At 43.3% G+C, this 23,048-nt stretch overlaps 1 protein-coding gene across 1 annotated transcript in view; it reads right to left on the bottom strand.

Moving 5' to 3' along the window:
- The window catches only part of PKHD1 (PKHD1 ciliary IPT domain containing fibrocystin/polyductin), a 2,083,594-nt gene that overhangs the window by 1,934,284 nt on the left and 126,262 nt on the right, over window positions 1–23,048 (bottom strand). The window lies entirely within an intron of this gene.

Below are 23,048 nucleotides of genomic sequence, written 5' to 3'. Positions count from 1 at the left end.
CAAAATATTTAGGTCTGTCTAGCTCTGCATAGAATGTCAACGTTCCTTTAACAATTACATTTCTAAGTAGGTAAGTTTATTTCTTGATGGTATTTTAACTTTTGGAAAAGGTTAACCCTTTTCAGACGGAGGAAAAAAAAAGCATTCTTCTCAGCCTCTGGTAATTATTCAGTCTCACATTCCAGACCACTTCTTTTCTGCCCACTGCATGACTCTAAATGTGGACCAGTGATATACACATTTGACTTGGTTTGCTCCAATTGGAACAGTGCAGTCTAAACCACTAAGCTAGGACCATTTTCAGATGGAATCAAACATTGACTCTGTGTGTGGCTCTCTGTATTGGATAAGAAATAGAAAACCCTTACTTGAGGAGTAGGAGAGATGACCCTTTTAAATTGCTTTAAAAGATGTTCCTGACTTGATCAACGTGACTGAAATTTCATAAATAAACTATGAAATTGTTCTGTTTTCGGCATAGAATGGACATGTATATGGTGTGCCGCAGGCCACTCCTCATTCAGGACTAGTCATTATATTTTTCAAATCACAAATTGGATATCACTTTTTCAATAATGCATTTCTAAATAATACTTAAGGGATTAAATAATGCACCATCATTTTATTTAGCTAGAAATAGTCATTAACAGACCATAAGACAAAAAAACTGCCAGCTCACCGCTGTAAAAAATCGTGCCAACGGAATCAAAGGCAACAACGTTTTCTAAATGACCATAAGAAGACAGTATGTGCCCGCACTGAGCACTTTATTCATAACTAATAGACGACAGAGCTAGCCCAAAACATGTGGGTGAAACCAGCAAGTATGGGGAGAAAGTATTGGAACTGGTAGCACAGTCAGCCTCAAAAGTGCATGTCCTCTTGACTCAGCAATCGTATAAAGTAAGTCAACAGTGCAGAGGATTAACCCCTCTGCTGCTAAGCACTTTTCTCCCCTAGAAAGCTAAGCCCTTTCTGGCTAATTGAGGTAGTTTGCATGTAGGCCTTTGTAACTTTTTTCACATAAGGTATCCAAGCCAAATTTGCGTCTTTTTTTCCAGCATGCTGAGGATTCTAATGGTACCCAGAGTGTGTGGATTCCCCTGGAGGGCACTCAGAAAGTAGACAAAATGTAGCAAAAGTTTGTTTTTTCAGGAAAACTGAGAAAAAAAGGGAACTTCAAAAAAGCATCTGCTTTTTTTCCTAAAAATATCACCAATAAAAGGTTTACTGTGCTAAAGTCACCATCATCCCAGCTTTCAGGAACTTGCAGAGCTGAATAAAAAAAAATATTTTTGTTAACCATAGTTTTGGCATTTTTCAAAGAGGCAGCCCATTTTTTCAAATTTGTTTGCTTGCAACCTACTTCCAGTTTGTTTGCGATGCATACTGAGATAAAACCCATGGGTGATCCTGGATTGCTATAGATTTCTACAAAGTACACATAATTCTGAATTTATCAAGGGGACATTTGTTCAGATCCCTCAACGTCTTCCTAAAGATGCTAACTGTTGAAGTTAAATAATATTGACAATAAGTAAGAGAAAACTGCCATTTTTTACAAGGTTTTCATTTGTAACTTCTTGTTCACGATGGCCGATTTATAGAAGCAATATAATATTATATCTGCTAGACCCTTTTGGTTGCTGGGATATATATGATTTGTAGGTGTTGGACTTAGCCCTTTCTTCAGGGTCATCCCAAAATGTTTTGCCTTCAACCTCCTGTTTTTTTAACCCATTGCTGTTGCTTTTAGGATTCTGTGCACTTTACCACTGCTGACCAGTGCTAACGTACTTGTGTTCCCTCCTTAAAACATGGTAAGATTGGCTTATACCCAATTGGCAGATCTAATTTACCTGTACATCCCTAGTGAAGTGGCATTGCCTGTTCCTAGGTCCTGTAAATTATATGCTACCAAAGGACCTGCAAAAAATACATTTGATGGACAGAATGTAGAACAATGTCATACATTCACCCCAGTACAAGGATCTGGGCCTAAATCCATCGTTTTTTTGCACTCCACACCACCCTGGGTTAGACACTTGTCTATATGCAAATCAGCTCTGACCCTGTGCCTCATGGGAACAGTCCAGTCGGAACTACCAAGCCATGTCTTTCCCAGACCGGAATCAAGCATCCAAGGACTGGTTTCTGGCTATCAGCCTTCTTCAGCCTGGATAGCTTGACTCCAGTGGTGTGGAGAGCCTGGGACTCACGTCTGAGTATACCCAGCACACTCGGGGAGAAAATTGCAAAAAACACAGTTGATGGGCAGAATGTAGAACAATGTCATACATTCACCCCAGTACAAGGATCTCGGCCTAAATCCAAAGGACCTGCAGCACGGATTGTGCCACCTTCTTAAGCAGAACTTTAAACTTGTCTCAGGCCTGACATTACAGCCTGTGTGTGCAGTTTTGAACTGCCATTTTGACCTGGCAAAATAACGTTTTGCTAGACACAAACCTTTCATTTTTAATACATATAAGTCACCACTAGGGTAGGCCCTAAATAGATTGCAGGGCTGGGTGCAGTGCATTTAAAAAACATTGGACGTGTACTTTCAGGTTTTATATGTTCTAGTAGTGAAAAAAACTCTTAAACTCATGTTTCACTACTGTAAGGACTGCCTCTTCCATAGGGTAACTTTGGAGTCACTTTATTACATTTAATTAGTGTAATTTCTAAATGGAAAAAGGTATTCAGTTCATGTGTATTCGGAATTGTAATGATTGGATTTTAAATCACAATGTTTTAAATGTCACTTTTAGAAAGTTGGCATTTTCCTCCCTTAAGCATATAGTGTTGACAGCCTGTTCCTGCATCACATGTCTAGGTGTAGTTGGCCGTTGGTATTTGTGTATTGCTCCCAGACAGTGAGATAAAGAGAAGATAGGAGAAGGCAGGATAGGCCACTTTGAGTAAACGAGGGGAAGGAGCTGTCACCTACCACACCTGCACATCACAAAGGCCCTGCCTGAGCACTCTCACAAAGGGCTTCTCACTAGGCAATTGTGACCCCAGGCAGGCTGGGCCAGGACAGGGAAGAGAGGGATTTGTGACACCTCAGTAGGGTGGAAACCTCTAGAAGCTTCTCTCTACTTCAAAGGCACAACTGGATATAAATTTTGGACCTTAGACACCAACTCTGCAATTCACTTCTGGACCTTTGGATACTATGCCAAGACGAAGGACTGCTATGCTGCTACAAGGACTGCCACTCTTATGGATTGCTGCTCTGAAGGATTGCTGTTGTGCTGAGCTGACCTGATGCCTGCTGACCCCTTGCCTGGGTGCAAAGGACTGGGTCTATATCTCTTAAACCTGGAACCAAGAGTGACTCCGAATAGCTAATTGGCAGGCCTCCTGATCTGAAGCCTCTGTGACATAAAAGGCTTCCAACAACCTTGCACGTGCATCTGGACTCTGCCATCTGTGAGTCTACCCTGCCAATTGGTGCCGTCCCCAGGCCTGGACCTTAGGATGGGGGCTTAAGGTGCTCTGCCAGCCTGTGGATCCAGAGTAACCGATGCAACTCCTCTGCTGCGCGGCATAAACGGGAGCAGAACTGTTGCATTGCTGCTACTGTGTGGAGTGGACCCATGGCAAAGACCTGCAGTGCCTCCACAGCCTTATTGGGACTGCCTCTGCATGATGAACCCTCACCAAAGGCCCTTCTATCTCTCGTCAATGGCAATCGCTGCAATTACGCCAGACTCTGCAACGATTCACTGCTTCCGCTGCGCAGCATATCTTCAACGTGGATTGTTGCAACTCTCTGCAAACCAGGATTTAAGGTAGTGTGTTTAGCGTGCCTAATTGGGTCCCTGTAGGTGGCCAGCCTGAACTTGTGACTTTGTCCTGGTCCAGCGCAACTTGATATCCAGAGTTGGCGCTTTGTGCTTTTTTCACTAACATCTTTAAAATTGCATATCTGCGTTTCAACTGATATGATTTTTGGTCATTTTGGTCTTGTATTATTTATTAAAGGAAGTTCTATTTTACTAACCTGGTGTTGGGTCCTTTTTGTGTGGTATTTTCACTGTATTACTGTTTGAAGTGTGGCATAAATACTTAAGATATTACCTCTAGGTTAAGCCTGAATGTTCAGTGCCAAGCTCAGGGACATCTTAAGGATTTTGGGGGCCCTGGGGCAAACATACTTTAGGGGCCCCTTCAGATCAGCTTTTAATTTATGATCCAATTTCAGCTCTCCTATGCCTTCTTTGGCCAGGTTACTGACAGTGCAGAGACACACTCTCCAAATGCTAAACGTTTTTACATCCAATATTCATGTAAGTGCTTTCACTAATGTAACACAGAAGAAGCTCACTAACATTACTGCAAATAATCTCTGGAACACCTTCCATTTCTCATACATGAGGTTCTGTTTTGATGTAAAATAAACTTTTTTTATAGATGTTACATGAAACATAAACACATTTCTCTGCAAAATGTCTGTAATAGACTGAAATATCACCCACATTAAAAATAAAATTAAAGCAAAACCATATTTAAAAAATCTGTTTAAGAATCATTCAAGGTCATTATGTTCATCTCTGCTGGAAAAAGCTGGTGGCTCTTTCAGGGGGGACCCCTGAAAAGCTGGGGCCCTGGGCCAGAGCCCACTTTGCCCATGCCTTAAAACGTCTCTGGCTAACCTACCAGAGTTGAGCACAGGTTAATATAGGGTGGGCTCGTGTTTCACCCTGACAAAGAGAGTAGTTGCTGCTTTGCCAGGGCTTACATCACGGTCAACCAGCAACCCAATTTCACTAGAACTTACAAGAACGAGAGGTACCCAGAGTCAATAACTTGCTTGCACCTTACAATGAGCTTTCATTGTGTACCGGGTATAGAGCAATTCATATGGTAAAATATGAAGAGTGAAAAATGGGTATCAAGGAAAACTATGTATTCCTGAAATGGACACCAGATACAGAATTTAGGAGCTGTGGTTATTTGTACATCTCTGAACTAGTTGCACCAATACTAGCATGTGATTTAGAGGGCATTTTCAAATGTCTTCTTCCTTGCACACTGGCTTACATGGTTAAGGAGCTTCGCCCCATTGCTTTTAAGCAGTGCAAATAAAGGAGGCATAAAATGATAATAACTTTGAGTTATTATCATTTTATTTTTCGGTACTGCTTTGCGGGCAGGCAGGCAGGGCTGCTCTTCTCTCAGGGCAGGGCAGCGGAGAAGTGGTTTTCCCACTCATAAGTGCACATGACTGGCGAAACAGTCATGTGCACTTTCCCTGTACTCCACAAAGGCAGCATTATAGTTTGTGGGAGAACATGCCCAGGCTCCATTCCCTGGCTGAGCGTCAAACCACAACACTCATGGGTGCTTTCCAATCACAATGCTGCATTCCAATACTTTGATTGGTCAGGGGAGCCTGGCTGTGCCTCCCGTTCCTGGAGTCCAAAGGAGGAGAAAAGGAAAAGATGAAGGACCCGGCGGCAAGGTAAGTGCCTATTTTTTATTTTCATTTTACTTTGCGCACCCCGTGCCCGCCCGCCACCTGCAAGCCATTCTGGCCACCACTGGTATTCATTTGTAAGTCACAAATGCTGCAAAATACAATTGATAATAAAACATTTTCTACTGTTCTGTATTTCGACAAGTCTCCCAATAAAAATGGTATGGGTCGGGCTAGTGCCGGGGACAGTAAAGGCACCAAAATGCATCATGGACACATTTTTGCAATGAAAACTGACCCTTTCTTTGCAATGTGGCTAATTCTGGATTTTGGTCCCTAACTCAGCCAGCACCTATGGCAACCAAGCAAACCTGAACATTTTTAAAAACTAGAGACACAGAGGAATCCAAGAAGCGGGGACATACGTGTCTCAACAGGGTTTTCTTACCCAGAAGCCCTTGTAAACCCTCAAACCCCCTTCCCCCCAAAAAAATAAAACACACTTTCCTCACCTTTCAGTGATGGAAAATTCTGGAATCTGCAGCGAGCAACAAATTTACAACAACCTACCATTCCCCCAAGTTTCCCGATTAAAAGGGTATCTCACTTGTATGGGTATGGCTAGTGCCTGCAACAGGAAAGGCGCCCTAACGCAACATAGACACATCCAATTTTTGCACTTCAAACTGACCTTTTTTTGCAAAGTAGCTAGCTCTGGATTTTAGGCCCTAGTACAACCAGCACCTGGAGAAACCTAGCAATTCTGTATATTTTTGAAAACTAGGTACTTAGGAAAATCCAGGGTGGGGTGACTTGAGTGGCTCCCACCAGGTATTCCTACCCAGAAGCCCTTGCAAATCTCAAAGGTTGACTAAAAACACACATTTTTCTCACAACTGTGTGAGTAAATCTTCCAGAATCAATGGTGAACCAGAAATGTCCTACCACTTAGCATTTCCAAAGTCTCCTAATACAAATGGTACCTCACTTGTGTGGGTAGGGCTAGTGCCAGTGATAGGAGAGGCACAATTTCTCACTGGATTCCGTAAAGCTAAATGCATAGAAGGAACTCATCCCATTACTCAAGAATTCACTGACAAACTGGCAAATCATTACACAACCAAAGCAAAAAGGTTGGACCTCTATGTTTAAAAAAAGGCAAACCATCAGCACCAACCCATTTCCACCCCCCACCCCCACGAATAGGCTAACCCAGCCTCTGCATTTCTTCAAATAAATATTACAAAGTGAATTTATGGAAATGGTCAAAGCAAGCAGGCAGGCCGGTAGCCCTTTGTCCCTTGTCCACCACAAATCTTCAAAAACATTCTTCTGACTACCTCTGCTGCCACTCCAGTAGGAAGAATCATGAATAATTTCTTAACTATGGGAATCTTTCCGAAAGACCTACAAAAGGCATACATATGCTCATAATTAAGGAAAACTAACCATGACCCACTTGACTCCAACAAATACAGACCGATTACAAATGGACCTTTACGGGGCAAACTGATAGAAAAAACAGCATTTGCCCAGATGTCACAATTCATTGAAGATAACTCCAAACTTTCCCACTTCCAATCAAGATTTAATCCAGGAAAATAAACAGAATGTGCCCTCATCGCCATTTGAATGACCTTAAAAACATAGTAGACCAGAATGGGTTTTTTGCCTGCTACCTCTCAGCTCCCTTTCAGACAGTCCAATACAAAGACACCTACAAAGCCGGCTAAGAGAAGATTGCTCTCAATTGGATCATATCCTACCTTTAAAACAGGACAAATGTCATCCACTATCCCCCTTTTTCGTCCAAACTGTACTTCACAAAAGCAGGGTTCGATAAAGGCTCTATCATCTCACCCATGCTTTTCAACATCTACACAAAGTCATTACAGGCAATGATTAATACATTTCAGCTCACATGCAAATATGCAGATGACGGAAATACCCCTTAAATTGGAAAGCCTCAAAGACATTGGAAACTCAAAAATGTTCAAGGGAAATTATAGCTGTTGATCAATGGATGAAATGGAGCCATCTCAAACTGAATGCTTCCAAAACAGAAATACTCACATGTGGCAATTGGAAAGAATATGACCTACTCGCCACCTGACCTGACTATCTGAGACAACCTCATAAAGTATCTACGGAAGTAAGAAACCTTGAAATTACCATGGACTCCAAGCTATCAATTAATGCCCAAGTGGACAAATTAGCAAGATCAAGCTTCATTACTATGAAAACTCAGAAATGCATCTTACCCTACCTGGGATTCCCACATAAGGTTCAGACCACTATCTCTCTTGTACTGTCTAAACTTGATTACACCAATGGTCTCTTCCATGAATCATCTTTATCAACTATGAAAAGACTACAAAGGATTGAGAACTCTGCTGCCAGACTACTCCTACATGTAAAGTGACAAGCCCACATCTCCCCTGCCACGAGGGTGCTACATTGGTTACCGGTGGCCAGAAGATCCACCTTCAAGCTGCTTTGTATCACCTACACAGAAATACATGGAACAGAGCTGCTTTTAATCAGGAATAAAATCACCAAATACATTCAACAAAGGAACCTCTGCTCCAGATTGGTACCTTGCCTCAAAATCCCATATCATACAAGAAACAAATCACAGGCGTAGGTGGCACATTCTTCTCTGTTCAAGCAGCCAAACTATGGAACTCATTACCCCTAGGCATAAGATACTTGTATAACTATCTTATCTTCAGAAGACTACTCAAGAGTTGGCACTTCCCTACAAAACCACCATACAAAAACACAAATGTATCAGCATAAACCTGTAAATATAAGCATTTATTATGAATATATGCATGCGTCTAGATATGTGCATTTCTTTGTATAAATACGTATAATAATTACGTTTACAAATATAAAGATATTCTTTAGGTCTGCTTAAGAAATGTGCATATTACTTATGGATATATCTTTCTAGGTTTGACATGTATATAGGTCACTGCATAGTTTTCATATAAGTTAAGTGATTAGATGCTTATGGTTCTCCTTTTATTAATCTATCACAATATGTAAAATTTTATCGTAACTATTTATCTACAATTCCTTCACTATAGAAAAATTGAAAAAGAAAAAGACACACACATTAATTAGCTTAAAGTCCGAGTTTAATAAATTCAACTTAAATCTGATATATTACCTTCCTTATGCATCTATACCGTACATGTACTTATGTATCTATATATTAATTTTATTACTTCTACTGTAAAAAAACAAAAAATATATTTGGTTTCTTCAATGCACTACCCTATGTTTCACATATATCCTCTACATTCACTCTCTGACTCATTCCAAATCTCATTCTACAACTATTATCTCTAAAATACCCTTTTCTAGACTGTTTCCTCTTCTATCCCTACTTACATCACCCCAACTCTCATTTTATAACTAAGATCTCCCAAACAACCTGTTCTACATTCTTCCCTCATGCATCTCTCCTTAGACTCATCTGAGACCTTATTTTACTATTATTATCTCTCTAATCTATTTCTAGAGACTCTTTCCTCCTCCATCCCTCTTTTACTCATCCCAAACATCCTCCTCCTCCTACTACTATGATCTCCCAATATACACTTTCTAGACTCTTCCCTCTTCTATACCTCCAGTATCCTTTCCAAACCAACTAATAGACTCACCTGCCCACAGTTCAATTTAATTATTATTACCCTATACTAATTCAACACTAACCCTCTTTGGGTTCTGGAATAGTGTGCTACTTCCTGCAAAGCACTTTGACACCTTTTCAGGGGAAGTAAGTGCTATATAAATACAATTACATTTACAATAACGCAACATGTACACATCACATTTTTCCACTGAAAACTGACCCTTTTTATGCAATTTGGCTAGATGTGGATTTTGGGCTCTAGCTCAGCCAGCACCTAGGTAAACCCAGCAAGCTTGTACATTTTTGAAAACCAGATGCCTAAGGAAATCCAGGGTGAAGTGACTTACGTGGCTCCCAGCAGGGTTTTCCTACTCAGAGGCCCTTGCAAGCCTCAAAGTTAGATCAAATACACACATTTTCCTCACATGTAACCATTTGCAAGGACTCCCACTGACATTAGTTTGATCCGTTCCTGTTGCAGCACGAGGTCCAGCCACACAAGTTGGGCAGCATTTTTATCGAGACACGTGGGGTAACGCTACATGGTAGAAATTTTGCTGATTCCTTCTGATTTTGGAAGAATAACCCACTGAAATGCAAGGAAATGTGCAATTGTAGGGGAATGTTGAGGTTTGCAGGGCATCTGGGAAAGAAACCATTGTGGGATCCACCAGAGGCACAATATCCTGTGTTTGGGTGTCTAGTTTTCAGAAATGCCTGGGTTTGGTAGGTTTTCATGGATGGCTGCCGAGGACAGGCCCAAAAACTGCAGCAATTCCTTTTGCTGATGTTGCCACATTACGTCTTGGACCCAGCCCTTCTGTGTGTGCTCATCCCACCCACACAGGTTAAGTACCATTTCATCAGGGGACTCAGTGGGAACTATGGGTGGCAGATTTGCAACTACCCACAGATTCCAGTACTTTGAGTCACAGTAATATGTAGCAAACATGTGTATTTAGTCTATATTTCTAGAATTGCAAAGGCTTCTGGGTAAGAAATCTTTGTGGGACCCATGCGAGACAAACCACCCTAGAGTTCCCCTGGTGTCTAGTTTAATAAAATATCTGGGGTTGGTAGATTTTCTTTAGATACAATATACACCTTGGCAGAGAAAGACAGAAAAGAAATATATTACTGCACAACCATCTACAACTCAAGAACACACACATACTGGTTGGAATTGGCAAGAGGGTGAGTGAAGATTTTGAAATATAAATATTATTAAAGAAAGATCTCACAAAAATGAAAACATGGAAATCGCTGTTAATAAGATAATTATAATGTTTCAATACTGAACTAGTGACTCACAGCTCCTGAGCTGTACAGCCACAACAAGGCACTAACTGCTTAACAATCTATTTACATACCTTTCCTGCATCACACACAAAACCATTCACACTGGAAGCCCGAGGCCCAGCACATTACAACACGTACATCAACAATCTGAAATCTGCACTATTCAAGGACCCATCACTTTTATACGCCCACAGGACTGACATGACTGACACAGTACTCGCACCGCCTGGCAGCTGGCAGAGTATGCAGATTGGCATTTGGCTACCAGTGTGTGTGTGTAGTGACCAGCAGCACGTCACTATACACACACATCCCCAGCCAAATGCCATTTCACACACACCAGCTACACACACCGCTAGTCACACACACTGCCAGTCATACGCTAGTCTACACACACAGCCAGCCAAATGTCTTGTTCTAAAATAACAAATTCAAGTTCACAAAGAGATGTCATAAAATCTATAATACCAAACCAAGGACATCAGGTCAAACACACGGACACCAAATTAAAAGTAGCCCCATCAGTGAATCACATTTCTAAATAAAAGTGTCCCACATTTTCCAATCCAGTCAGTTTCAAACTTGGAAAGAGCCACTATTTATAAACGTTTTGCAAGGTATGTGAAACTGTATGTATTTGTGCTGGCTCCAGGCAATGTTTGTGGCAATATCAGGGAACTTAACAGTAAAGGCCAGCCCACCAGTCCTTAAACAAATGAATAAGGACTGTAGTTGTACTAAAGGGAAGGCAGGTATGCTCACATGAAATTATAAATGTAGGGGGAGAGAGAGAGAACGGGAGCTGTGCTAAACAGTCCCTTATAAAAGATTAATGCTGAAGGAGGGCAGGATGTGCCATGAAATTCAGAGCATGGCAGGACTTTCCGAGTAAACACTTAATAGTTCACCCATTCAACCTTTTCCTTGCATTCAGTTATTTGCAATCTTTTAGTAATACACACAAATACTTAAACCAGACCAAAAGGAAATCAATCTGGCCTTCTTGCACTATTTGTACATAAGCTTTGGAACAGTGACCTATGCAACCTCCGCATTTATTCTGTATCAATACAAAACAATACAAAACAGATGCATCAGGGCACACTGAAAAAAATCTTGATCAAATCCATTCAGGCCTTCCCTGCAACTAGGCCAAGTTTCCCACAGCCTCAGACAAGTGCTAGAAACCTGAAGTGTCACTATGCAGCCTACCGATGTCCGCACAGGGGAGTACTTTGGAGATGGTAAAATGGTTGCACTTTACAACAAACAGTTGTCCTCAGAGGACAATAGAAGAGCACTTTAAAGCTGATATTGCTCTATACTATCAACAAACGTCTTTATTGAAGAGTATACTGAAGATAGAAAGCGGCAGTTGCATAATACTGCCAACAGAGGTCCTCACATAAGACTGCAATGTAGATGAAGACCTGAAGTTGTACTATACTACCAACAGAGGTTGCTGAGCATATTAAGGGCTCCCTTGATAAAGGGGGAAGACCGTCTTGAAAATGTTGGACTTATTAACAGCCTTTGACACGGTCCTCCACCGAAGACTCCTCAACCGCCTCTGAGTTATTGAGATTGGTGGACTAGCCCTGAACTGGCTCACTTCCTTCGTGGAAGATAGAAGTCAAGAGTTTTGGATGCCCCCTTTCGCTTCAAAGGCCCATGAGTTAACGGCTGGTGTGCCTCAGAGCTCGGCACTCAGCCCTGAAAAGGAAAAGAGCTCGCTGGTGAAGTGATTAAGAACTGCCTCTTTAATTTGTTTCATTGGCTGTCCATCAATCAATTCAAATGCAATCCTGACAAGACAGAGATCATGTTTTTTGGCCTCACATTGCCAGATTTATGGAGGACCTTCTGGATGAAGGATGTACCCCTCCCTGGCCCACAAGAGGTTTTGTAAAGAACTTAGGAATCAAGGGCCAGATGTAGGTAGACATTTACCGGCCGGTAACGGCCGATTCGGCCGCTACCGACCGGTAAATGGCTATTTTAGATGTAGGTGGCCTATTTTACCGAATCGGTAAATTTACCGAATCGGTAAAATACCAAATCGGTATTTTTACCGATTCGGTAATTTTGATAAGTAGGTGGGACTCTTTTGAGTCCCACAGGCCTTACCGAATCGGTATTTTACCACCCAATCCAATTGGGTGGTAAAATACTGATTCCAGGTGTGCATGCAAAGGTGTGCATGCACACCTATGGCATGTGACAGACGGACATGCCCTTAGGGCATGTCTGTGTGCCACATGTCACACATGCCTTAAATCGGGGTGCTAGAGGGTGTCAATGTGACACCCCCTGCACCCTTGCAAAAATCGGTATTTACTGAATCGGTAAATACCGATTCGGTAATGCCCATTGATTCCTATGGGCTTCAATGCCCATAGGAATCAATGGGCATTACCGAATCGGTATTTACCGATTCGGTAAATACCGATTCCTACAGAATCGGTAATTCAATTACCGATTTTCCCTACATCTCCCCCCTTCTATTTTACCGATTCATAAATATCGAATCGGTAAAATCCGGTATTTATGAATCGGTAAAATTAACTTACCTACATCTGGCCCCAAATTTGATAGCACCCTTTCTTTCGAAACACAAATTCAGACTTGGTTTCTGCTTGGTCTGTTACGTACTCTGAAAAAATATCTTCCCTTACTGTCTGACGAACCTAAGAAAACAGTGATCCAAGTACTGAAAACCTCCAGGCTGGATTACAGAAATGCATTATACTTGGGTCTCCTGGAGTATCTTCAAGTAGTGCAGAATTCAGCAGCCCGTATACACCTCAGTCTTCCCCTGGGAACCAATATGTCCTCACAATTGAAGGCACTTCACAGACTTCCTACTAAAAAAAGGATCCTTTTAAATTCCTGGTCCTCATACACAAAGACCTGCCCGTCCTACTGGAGTAGGCTTTTTGAGAGAACGGACACATGACTTAGTCCTCTCCAGAAATGACTGTCCTCCTCTGATCAAATGGCTACAGTTCCTTAAATCAGCTGGACCTGAAATGGGAGCAGTTCCTTTTCCTATCTTGGGCGGGTCACCTGTAATAAACTCTCCCTGGAGCTGATCATCAAAATTAAACTTTCAACCAAGCTTAATTGGATGATCAGTGTTGTAGTGGTGGCCTTGATAACAGCACCGGGACACTCTTTGAGTTGCTGTGCGCGACATAAATCTCATATCATCAGAGGTTTTCACAGAAGAGTGCAATGGAGATAGAAAGCTGCAGTTGCTGTAATTTACCAACCGAGATCCTCGCGGACGACCAAAACGGAAATTGAAATCTGTAGTTGCGCTACACTACCAACAAAGGTCCTCCGTTAATGTAGATGGAAAGGCTGCTGCACTTCACTATCTACAGAGGTCTTAAAAGGAGATTGCAGTGGTATCATAGGTCTTCCTGGGTGTATGTTGAAATTTGGAAGAGGGAGTTATGTAAAAGGCACACAACTTTGACATCTTGAGAAAATACATACATCACTGCTTTACAGCTAGATCTAAGTTTCTTTTGAACAAGTCCAGCAAACAAACATATTAACTTCTGCAAGTTCACGTGTGCTATAAACTGACTTCTACAATTAAACTTTTTCTTTCTTTTTAGGAATTAGGATGTGCACCTCATTGGAGAATGGCAACTGCACAACTATTCCAGGGTGACTCAAACATCCTGGAATTTTTGCACTCAATGAATACATGTAACTGCAACATCAGTGTATCAGTAGCAGTGCAAATGCTGCAAAGCTGCTGCAGTTCCTTAAGTCATTACAGGAGGACCATGTCAAGTCAGATGAAATTGGCTGACTTCACAAAGCAGAGGTGGTGTTGCTTCAACCTAGAACTTTGCATATACACTTTCACTGATCTAATGCCTTGTGCTCATTTTGCTAAAGGATAAATAAACATACCAAATCTAGTTGATAGTGAGAGAGCGCAATTTGAATAAAATATATAAGTGCACCATATGTGCAACCCAGTTGCACGAATTCAGTTAAAGTATCTAAAAGTGTTGAAAAAATATAACCGCATATACTCATGAGTGTTTAGTTAATATAGAAAACATATATAGAGTGTGGAACTAATGTAGAAATGTGTGGAATTGTTTAGAAATGTTAGAAGTGTTAACCCCTTGCATGCTGATGACGGAGCGGTTCCGTCATCAGCTACGGGTGAGCTGTGCTGATGACGGAACCGTTCCGTCATGACTCCGCCCGCGCAAGGCGGAGTCAGCATGGGCGGGGAATTCCCGCCGCACGCAAGGGGTTAATCAGATTCCATGTTATGTAGCTGCTACTGAAGAAAATGTAATGCTGCAAAACGTAGAAATGTGCAGGCCTCATGGCAATGTATGAAGAACGAAAAAGTGCATTTACATCTTTCACATGACATGGATTTACTAATATTCAGTAATTTCTGCTCACATGTTAAGAATCATGTTTTATAGAAGTGTTTCATATAATCAGAGTGTATTAACAAGAATTGTTTTAGTTTTTAGAAATAAAGGTTCATAGAGTGCAGGCCGCTTGCAAGATAATTTAGTAGGCCTGGAAAGATAAAGTGGCTTCTTTGATCTGCACATGTTAGTTAAAGTCAAGTCTCGTTAAGAATAAATTGCCAATTCTGTTCGAAGTTTTATGGCCTGAACAGATAAGTGAAGCCTGGAATTTGGGGCCCAAGTTGTGGGCGTCTGTCTGCAGGTGTGAGGGGGTTCCAATCAAGAGCATGATGTATAGAGCTCTGTCCGGGGAGACAGGCACAGGCCTGGAGGAGGGTTCAGGAATGTCCTGGGCGGTACCAGCGAGCCGGAGAAGAAGCCTGGGAATCAAGGTCAACGCTAACAAGAGGCCCAAAGGAGTATCATCATGGAAAAAGCCAGAACCGAGACCACGTGAGATGTGTACGTGAGGGGCGTCTCAGAGGGGCGTTCCAACCACAACTGTGATTTTGTATTAGGGACAGCACCCTGGGGAGGAGAGAGAGCAGATGGCCTGAGGACCCTTAGAGAGCGGATGGGTAGGCAGAGAGGGCATGATTGAAATGCATAGGTTTTCACCTAAGACTAAGAGAAAGTGAGTGAACTTCTTTGGAAGTCACCACGGCTGACACCTTTTTCTTTTTAGGTTAAGGTTCTGCTAAGTAGGGATGTCACTTAGTCAAGTGCAGGGACAGTCTAACCTGATCTTTTCCTTTCTGTAAATGACTTCTAAGTTACATCTTGTGTCTATATTGGCAAACTTGATAATTCTTGAACTGGCATTAGTGGTATTTTTCTGTCGTCTAAGATCATTTAGAGAATTCATGTTTCTGTTGATGCCAGTGTACCTTTTGAACCTAATATTGAGATGCTTGTATCTTCAGTTAACTTTGGCTTTACAATAAAACTTTAAAACTGATTCGTGGTAAGTGATTCTTCAGAGTTGTGCCAATTATTGGTTTGATTAACCTGGTAGTGGATTACTTTTACTCAATGACAGGCAACAAAGATTCAGTCGACCTGATTGGGGATTTAGATCTAGAGTGATCAGATAAGAGATCAAAAATCCCGCCTTCCCAGTTGGTAGCTATAGAGGATGGTTGCATTCTTGAGGAAGGTGATCTAGACTAGGTTAAGATTACCCCGAGGCCCCTAGAGATCGAGAGATGACCAGCAGAAGAATCGCCTGCCGAAGAAGGTGCTGACGGTGTGAGAGAGAAAAGCAGCAGAGACGGTCGAGAGTGAGTATAAAGGGTCATGCGTTGTTAGATTGCGGTGCTTTGTGTTGTATTTGTGTTGTAATGTCATGCGGAGTTGAATGCCTGTAGTGTGATTGAGGCAGGGTTGTGAGCGCGCGCAACCTGGTGAAAATCTTAAGTTCAGAAGAAGAGCTTAAGTGGTTCGGGTGTATCGGACATCCAGAGTAATTGTCAACCATTGTGAAGGGGGTCATGAGGTACCATTGATTGCCACGCAGGACCGTGATAGGGGGAATGAAAGAGTGAGTGTGTGAGTAACGGACGCTGGTCGGAAGTTACTGTGTGTAAGTAACCTATCAGTTGAGGTGATCGTCTAAGACGTTTTACGGAAGACGTTTCGTCAGTTGAGGTGACAATTACAGTTAGACTGTGGGCGTACAGTCAAGAAAAGTGATCGCTTGGTCGGAAGTAATCATTTTTCAGAGTATGAATGGGACGTATGCATGACCGGGAGACGAGCTGAGAAAGGAGGGGAACCGCTGCGAAGGGGAGACGAGTGACGTCAGAGAGAGCCGCGCTGTGATAGGCTGGTTGGTAAGACCGCGCTGGGATAGGCCGGTTGTCAAGAGCCGCGCTGTGATAGGTCAGCTAGCAAGAACCGTGCTAGGATTGGTGGATTGTCATCAGGAAGTAAATAAACGTAACGAAGTAGAAAATTGTGAATTTGATCATGAAATGCTTTAGGCGCTTGAGAACGATCTTTAAGAGAGAAAATAGAGAATCGGTGGATGGGGAAGAGGCCCCGCCGGAGGGCACACCAGCCCATTACATGGCTACGAATGTTGGGTTGCATACTATACTGTGGATCTCTGAGTGGAGTAAGATGACAGAGGGGAATGAGGAATTGACGTTTCCGAAATACGGAACGTTTAGGTTAGAAGCATTGAACCAGTTGAAAGCAGTAATGCTCGCGACGAGACCTCTACCCAGACCAACACAGTTTGAAGCCCTCAATGCGTGGTTTAGGGCGGCGTACGACCGGAGCTTGAACAGGCACCAAGAAAGAGTGAAACGATCGGTAAGAGCAGTGCAGGATGCCAAATGGGATGAAGAAGCTAAAAAGTGGAGAGTGCAGAGAATCGAAGTAGATAAACTGTACCCAGTGATAGAAGTCACAGGAGAAAAGAAACCACTAGTGGAGGATGATGAGAGCGAGACAGAAGACAGCCTGATAAATAGGTTATTGATGGACAGACCACCTCCGTACAATAGAGAGATGGAAGGTCCCGAGCTCCAAAGGGGGGACGGGGCTGGTACAGGGGAAAATAGACCACCTCCTATAGCAGATAGAGGATACGCCAAAGGTGAGGAAATATCTCAGCCTAGTCCAGTACAGAGGGTAGTCGGAAGGTTTGTGGTACAAAAGGTGCCAGAAATGGAGCATGCTAAGTCCTACCAATTGCCAGACGCTCTCCAAGTACCTGTTACTATAAGTCCTATAGTGTCGATTTATGACCCAGAGAAAGCACGAGAAGAGGAACAGGCACGGTTGGACAGGGAGAGAGCAGAAATGGAGAATAGGAACAACATGATTAATTCTCAAAGGCAGTTGTCAGGTCCAAGGGATTGGAGCACTCCATTAAATCAAACAGGCGATCCCATAATAGATCAGGGGGGTCAAAGAGGACCGATGGATCTAAGGGGACCACGACCGAAGTCCTTTAAGGAATTGAGGGCTGACTTGAGAGAGTGGAACGCTAGTGTGGGAACCCAGAGTAACAGGTCAGGAGTGGAAGCTGAATGGGGAAATCGAGGTGATGGAACATTGTCTCACTGTGGGGCTAGCGAAAGCAGCCAGGAGTGCGACGGCAAAAGCCAGGAGAATAGAGGGGTTGCATGTCATTCCCTTAATGGAAATGGACAGGACCGAGAGCATAGAAGTGCAGAGTGTGGAAGGGTGTCTCGTCTCATTCATAGTGAGGGAGACCGAAGGACACAAGAGTACCGGGATAGCTTTAAGTGCACTCACCATGCACCTGGCGATAATAGACCACACTGGGATCGCGGGAACATGGGGAGTTGCGAAGGGTCTTACCATGTGTTGAGTGATACTAGGCAACAAGGGAAATGTGAAAACAGGGAGGACAATGAAAGGTCCTATCATGCATTTAGGGAGACTGAGCAGAATAGACAAAGTGGGACTGTGGGAAATAGAGTATCATTTCATCACATGCCAAGAGGGGATGGAACTGCATGGGACCTCGAAAGATGGGAACACGGGAGGACTCCCCATAACTCGCCTGAGCCCAGGCGTCGGGCTCGGAGCTGGGATGGGAGAGATGTGAATGGACCCTCTAAGAATGAGACGCTGAGGGCTGAGATAAAAGCAAAAAGGTTAGACGTAACCAGTTTAAAATCAGATCTAGATGAAATCATAGATGGTACGTTGCCTTTGGAAAGGATTGACATGTACGAGCAAGATGAGGTACTGTTTATAGCAAAGGATATTACCCGAAAGGCGAGAGCAGTACATGAGAAGTTATCTGTATTAGCAGACAAGTACATGGTAGACTTGTCGAGAACAAAGGCATTACAGGGTAACCATAGGTTGCATTATTCAGATCAGGACCTCGAAGAAAGGAGAACAATCGGATTAAAAACACACATCAGAGAACTGATTACAGGGATAAGGACATGGAGGGATCTGGATAAGTGGGAAGAAAGGTGGTCCAAGAAAGGAACCGTTAGACTGAGCACAATTGGGATGTCCCCAGAGGGAGGGCTACAAAGAATGGAAGCTTTCCCTTTGTGAGAAATAGCGAATGGGAGCTATGTTCATGTGCCATGGAGTAGGGAGATTTAGCTGCATTTACAAATTCTTTTCCTAAGCTGAGAGAGAATCCTGTGGAGTGGTATAAGCAGGTAGAGAGGTTCGTAAAAATCTCTAAGGTACTGTGGGTCGACCTGAACACCCTGTTTGACATCGTAGTACCAGGAGACCTGTGGACAGCATGTAAGGTTAGTGTTGAATGGCCCACATCTGAACCGGAGAGGGATGCTCAGACTAATGGACCGTCAGAAAAAGTCATGGAAAAATATGAAAGGGTAATGACTTGGCTGAAAGATAAGGTGCCACTGCAGGACATATATTGGGTCAAAATAGATCGAACTAGGCAAGAACCCAAGAAGACAGTCCATGAGTATTATGAGAGATTATTGAAGGCGTTCACACAATACAGTGGACTAGATGTAATGGATCCTAAAGACATAGGACAGTTTGTGTCAAAATTTGTTTTGGGATTGAGACCGGATATTTGTTTGATGATTCAGCAACATTTGATCTGTTGGCAAAACAAACCATTTAATGAAATTTTGAGATATGCAAGGTATTGCAGTGATGAGATAGATTCTAAAGCCAAGAAACTTAAGGAGAAGTTGATGATGGTGCAGATGCAGTCGGCTGGAAAGGGTGGACAGCAGCAACAGGGAACAGGGACCATGGGTAGGAGACAAAATAACCAGAATAGCGACAGTGAGGAAAATTCCAATTCGAGACCTAGGTTAGACATTGCGACATTGAAAAAGACGACCAGGTGTCACCAGTGTAACCAGGTGGGACATTGGAAACGCGAGTGCCCCTATAATCCTGAAAATGGAGAATTAGAAATAGAGGAGGAAGAGGTTCAAAGCAGTCCGGGAAAGGGGACAACGGTATACAAAGGAAAGGCGGTCAAAGGGGGGACCCCGGCTCCTCGAGCTCAGTTCCCTCAACCACCTAGAATTTCAGCAGGGGGAAAGACCTATAGACAAATGCCTCTTTTTGTAGGAGGAGAAGAGTGTTCTTATGTTGATCCTCTAACTGGACAGCGGGTGGATAGAGAGGAGGACTGTACCCTCGGGGCAGTTCTAGAGGTGGACCAAAGGGGACCATACGTGGAAGCTGAAGTGGCAGGATGTCCTACGACCTTTTTGGTGGACACGGGGGCCACTCGATCCACTCTGAGATCAGCAGTGGTTCCAGGTCTGCCAATGTCAGGGGAAACAATACAAGTGGTAGGAGTTGCAAACAGGAGAATGACTAACCCTCTGACAGAACCAATACTAGTGAAAATAGGGTAATACAGCGATGAGCATCAGTTTGTGGTCTGTGACTCTAGCCCTGTGTGTCTGTTGGGAAGAGACTTATTGCGCAAACTAAATTGTACGATATACTGCACGCCTCAGGGAGTGGAGGTACAGACTAACGATGATGATGCCGACTTTAAAGTTGCAAATTCCCAGGTGTGCGTGGAGCTGTATCCCACCCTGACGGTGGAGGAGCTTTCATGGGACTTAAGAGGTGCGGTATCATCAGAAGTGTGGGATTTCACTGGGGAAGAGATAGGACTGATCAAAGGGGTGGAACCAGTGAAAATCATGGTAAAACCGAATATTGAATATCCAAGAACACCCCAATACAAGTTGACCCCAGAGACGATAGCAGGAATAAAGCCCATGATTGACTCCATGATAAAGCAGGGAATACTGAAAGAAATCGTGGGTAGTCCATGTAACTCCCCGATTATGGGTCTACAGAAACCTAGTGGGAAATTCAGAATAGTGCAGGACCTTCGAAAGATTAATAACATAGTTGTTTCATGTTGTCCAGTGGTACCGAATCCATCAGTGATATTGTTTCAGATACCATTCCAAGCTGAGTGGTTCACAGTGATAGACCTTTGCCAGGCCTTCTTTTCAATCCCATTAGATGAGGAGAGCCAATTTCTTTTCGCTTTTAAGCTGGAAAATCGCGTATTAACATGGTGTCGTATCCCACAGGGGTATACCGAAAGCCCATCGATTTTTAACCAGCTGCTGAAGAAAAATCTTGAAAGTCTAGTACTGCCACAGAACTCGGTTCTAGTCCAGTACATAGACGACCTACTTGTTGCGTCAGAGACTGAGGAAGCTTGCAAAATAGACACCATCACCTTGCTGAATCACTTAGCTGAGAACGGACACAAGGTGTCCCCGAGCAAGTTACAGTACTGTTTGACAGAAGTACAGTACTTGGGTCACAGGATTGAAAAGGGGAAACGGAAAGTGTCATCAGACAGGATAGAGGCGATCATGAAAATGAATTCGCCAACGACACAAAGGGAAGTCAGGATGTTTTTAGGAATGGTCGGGTATTGCCGACAGTGGATAGCTAACTTTTCCCTGAAAGCAAAACCCTTACAAAAACTGACGCACAAGGAGGTGAGTGATCCGGTACCATGGGACAAGGACTGTTTAATGGCATTCTTGCAGCTGAGAGAGGACTTGTGCCGTGCTCCTGCTCTGGGAATGCTGGACTATGACAAACCATTTTTGCTTTACTGCTGTGAAAGAGAAGGTTGTGCTTTATCGGTCTTGGCCCAAATCCATGGAAATGCCCGTAGACCAGTTGCCTATTTCTCGGCTACTCTAGATCCAGTAGCCGCAGCGTTGCCCGGATGTCTCAAATCCGTTGCTGCAACGGGTGTCAGCATTGAAAAGTGCGAGAATATTGTTATGGGACACCAGTTAGTGGTGTATGTACCTCATTCTGTGGAACTGTTAATGACCAGGACCAAGACACAGCATCTGACAAATAGCAGGCTCACGCGCTATGAGCAAGTCATTCTTGCTGCAGAGAACGTGACCCTTAAGAGATGCTCTGTTTTGAATCCTGCCACTTCTTCCAAATGATATAGAAGATGATGAATGTGAAGATCACGATTGCCTTGATGTGACTGGACTATGCACCAAACCGAGACCAGATATCGTGGATGAGCCATTGACTGACCCAGATGAAATTTTCTTTGTTGATGGCTCATGTGTAAGGGACGATATTGGTCAGTTGAGAGCAGCTTACTCTGTTTGCACCATTACTGGAGTTGTGGAAGGCGCTTGCCTGGAAGGAGTACACTCTGCTCAGGTAGCCGAAATCATTGCATTGACACGTGCCTGTTTAGCAGGTAGCAAAATTCGAGTCACCATTTACACTGATAGCCAATATGGTTTCGGGGTAGTTCACGACTACGGGCAATTGTGGTCTCAGAGAGGTTACATGACCTCTTCAGGCTCACCTATCCGAAATGGGGAATTTGTACGCCTATTGTTGGAAGCATTACAAGGTCCGGCAGCAATTGCCGTTGTCAAATGTACAGCTCATACAAAAAATACAGATTTTGTATCACAGGGAAACCGGTATGCAGACGAAGTTGCACGTTATTGTGCAGAGCAAGGATACTCTTTCACAGAAGTGGAAGTGGGAGGGATACAGGAAAAGACGGAATTAACCATGTTGTTAGAAACTGTAGATACTTGGGATGAATTAAAAGTCATACAAGAAAACGCAACAGACTTTGAGAAGAAGACATGGGAAACTGCAGGATGTGTGAAGAGTGAGATGAATTTTTGGGTTTCAGCAGATGGAAGGGCAGTATTACCAAATGAATTAGTGAGTCCAATGGCAAGACGAATACACGGTCCAGTACATCTAGGCAGAGAAGCTATGTTGCAGGTATTCAGGCAAACGTGGTACAACCCCAAATTAAGAGTAGCCGCAGAAGCAGTGTGTCAGCGCTGTGTAACCTGCCAGCAACTGAATGTAGGAAAGAGAACACCAGTCACGTTGAGTCACATAGGGAGGTCTGGGGGTCCGTTCAATCGGATGCAACTAGACTTCATTGAAATGCCAAGATGCAACTGCCTTCGATATGTTCTGGTGGTTGTCTGCATATTTTCCAGATGGGTCGAGGCTTACCCTACACGCAGGTGTGACACACTCACAGTAGCAAAGTTATTGCTTAGGGAGTTAATACCGCGCTTCGGGGTGCCGGCCTCTTTGGAATCAGATAGGGGAACGCATTTCAACAGCGAAATTGTGAAGATGCTCTGCTCAGCCCTGAATATAGACCAGAAATTGCATTGTAGTTATCGACCAGAAGCTTCGGGAATTGTGGAGCAGATCAATGGCA

The sequence above is a fragment of the Lissotriton vulgaris genome, chromosome 6 (genome assembly GCF_964263255.1).
Source record: "Lissotriton vulgaris chromosome 6, aLisVul1.2, whole genome shotgun sequence".
Lineage (NCBI taxonomy): Eukaryota > Metazoa > Chordata > Amphibia > Caudata > Salamandridae > Lissotriton > Lissotriton vulgaris.
This window is presented reverse-complemented; position numbering and strand designations above follow the sequence as displayed.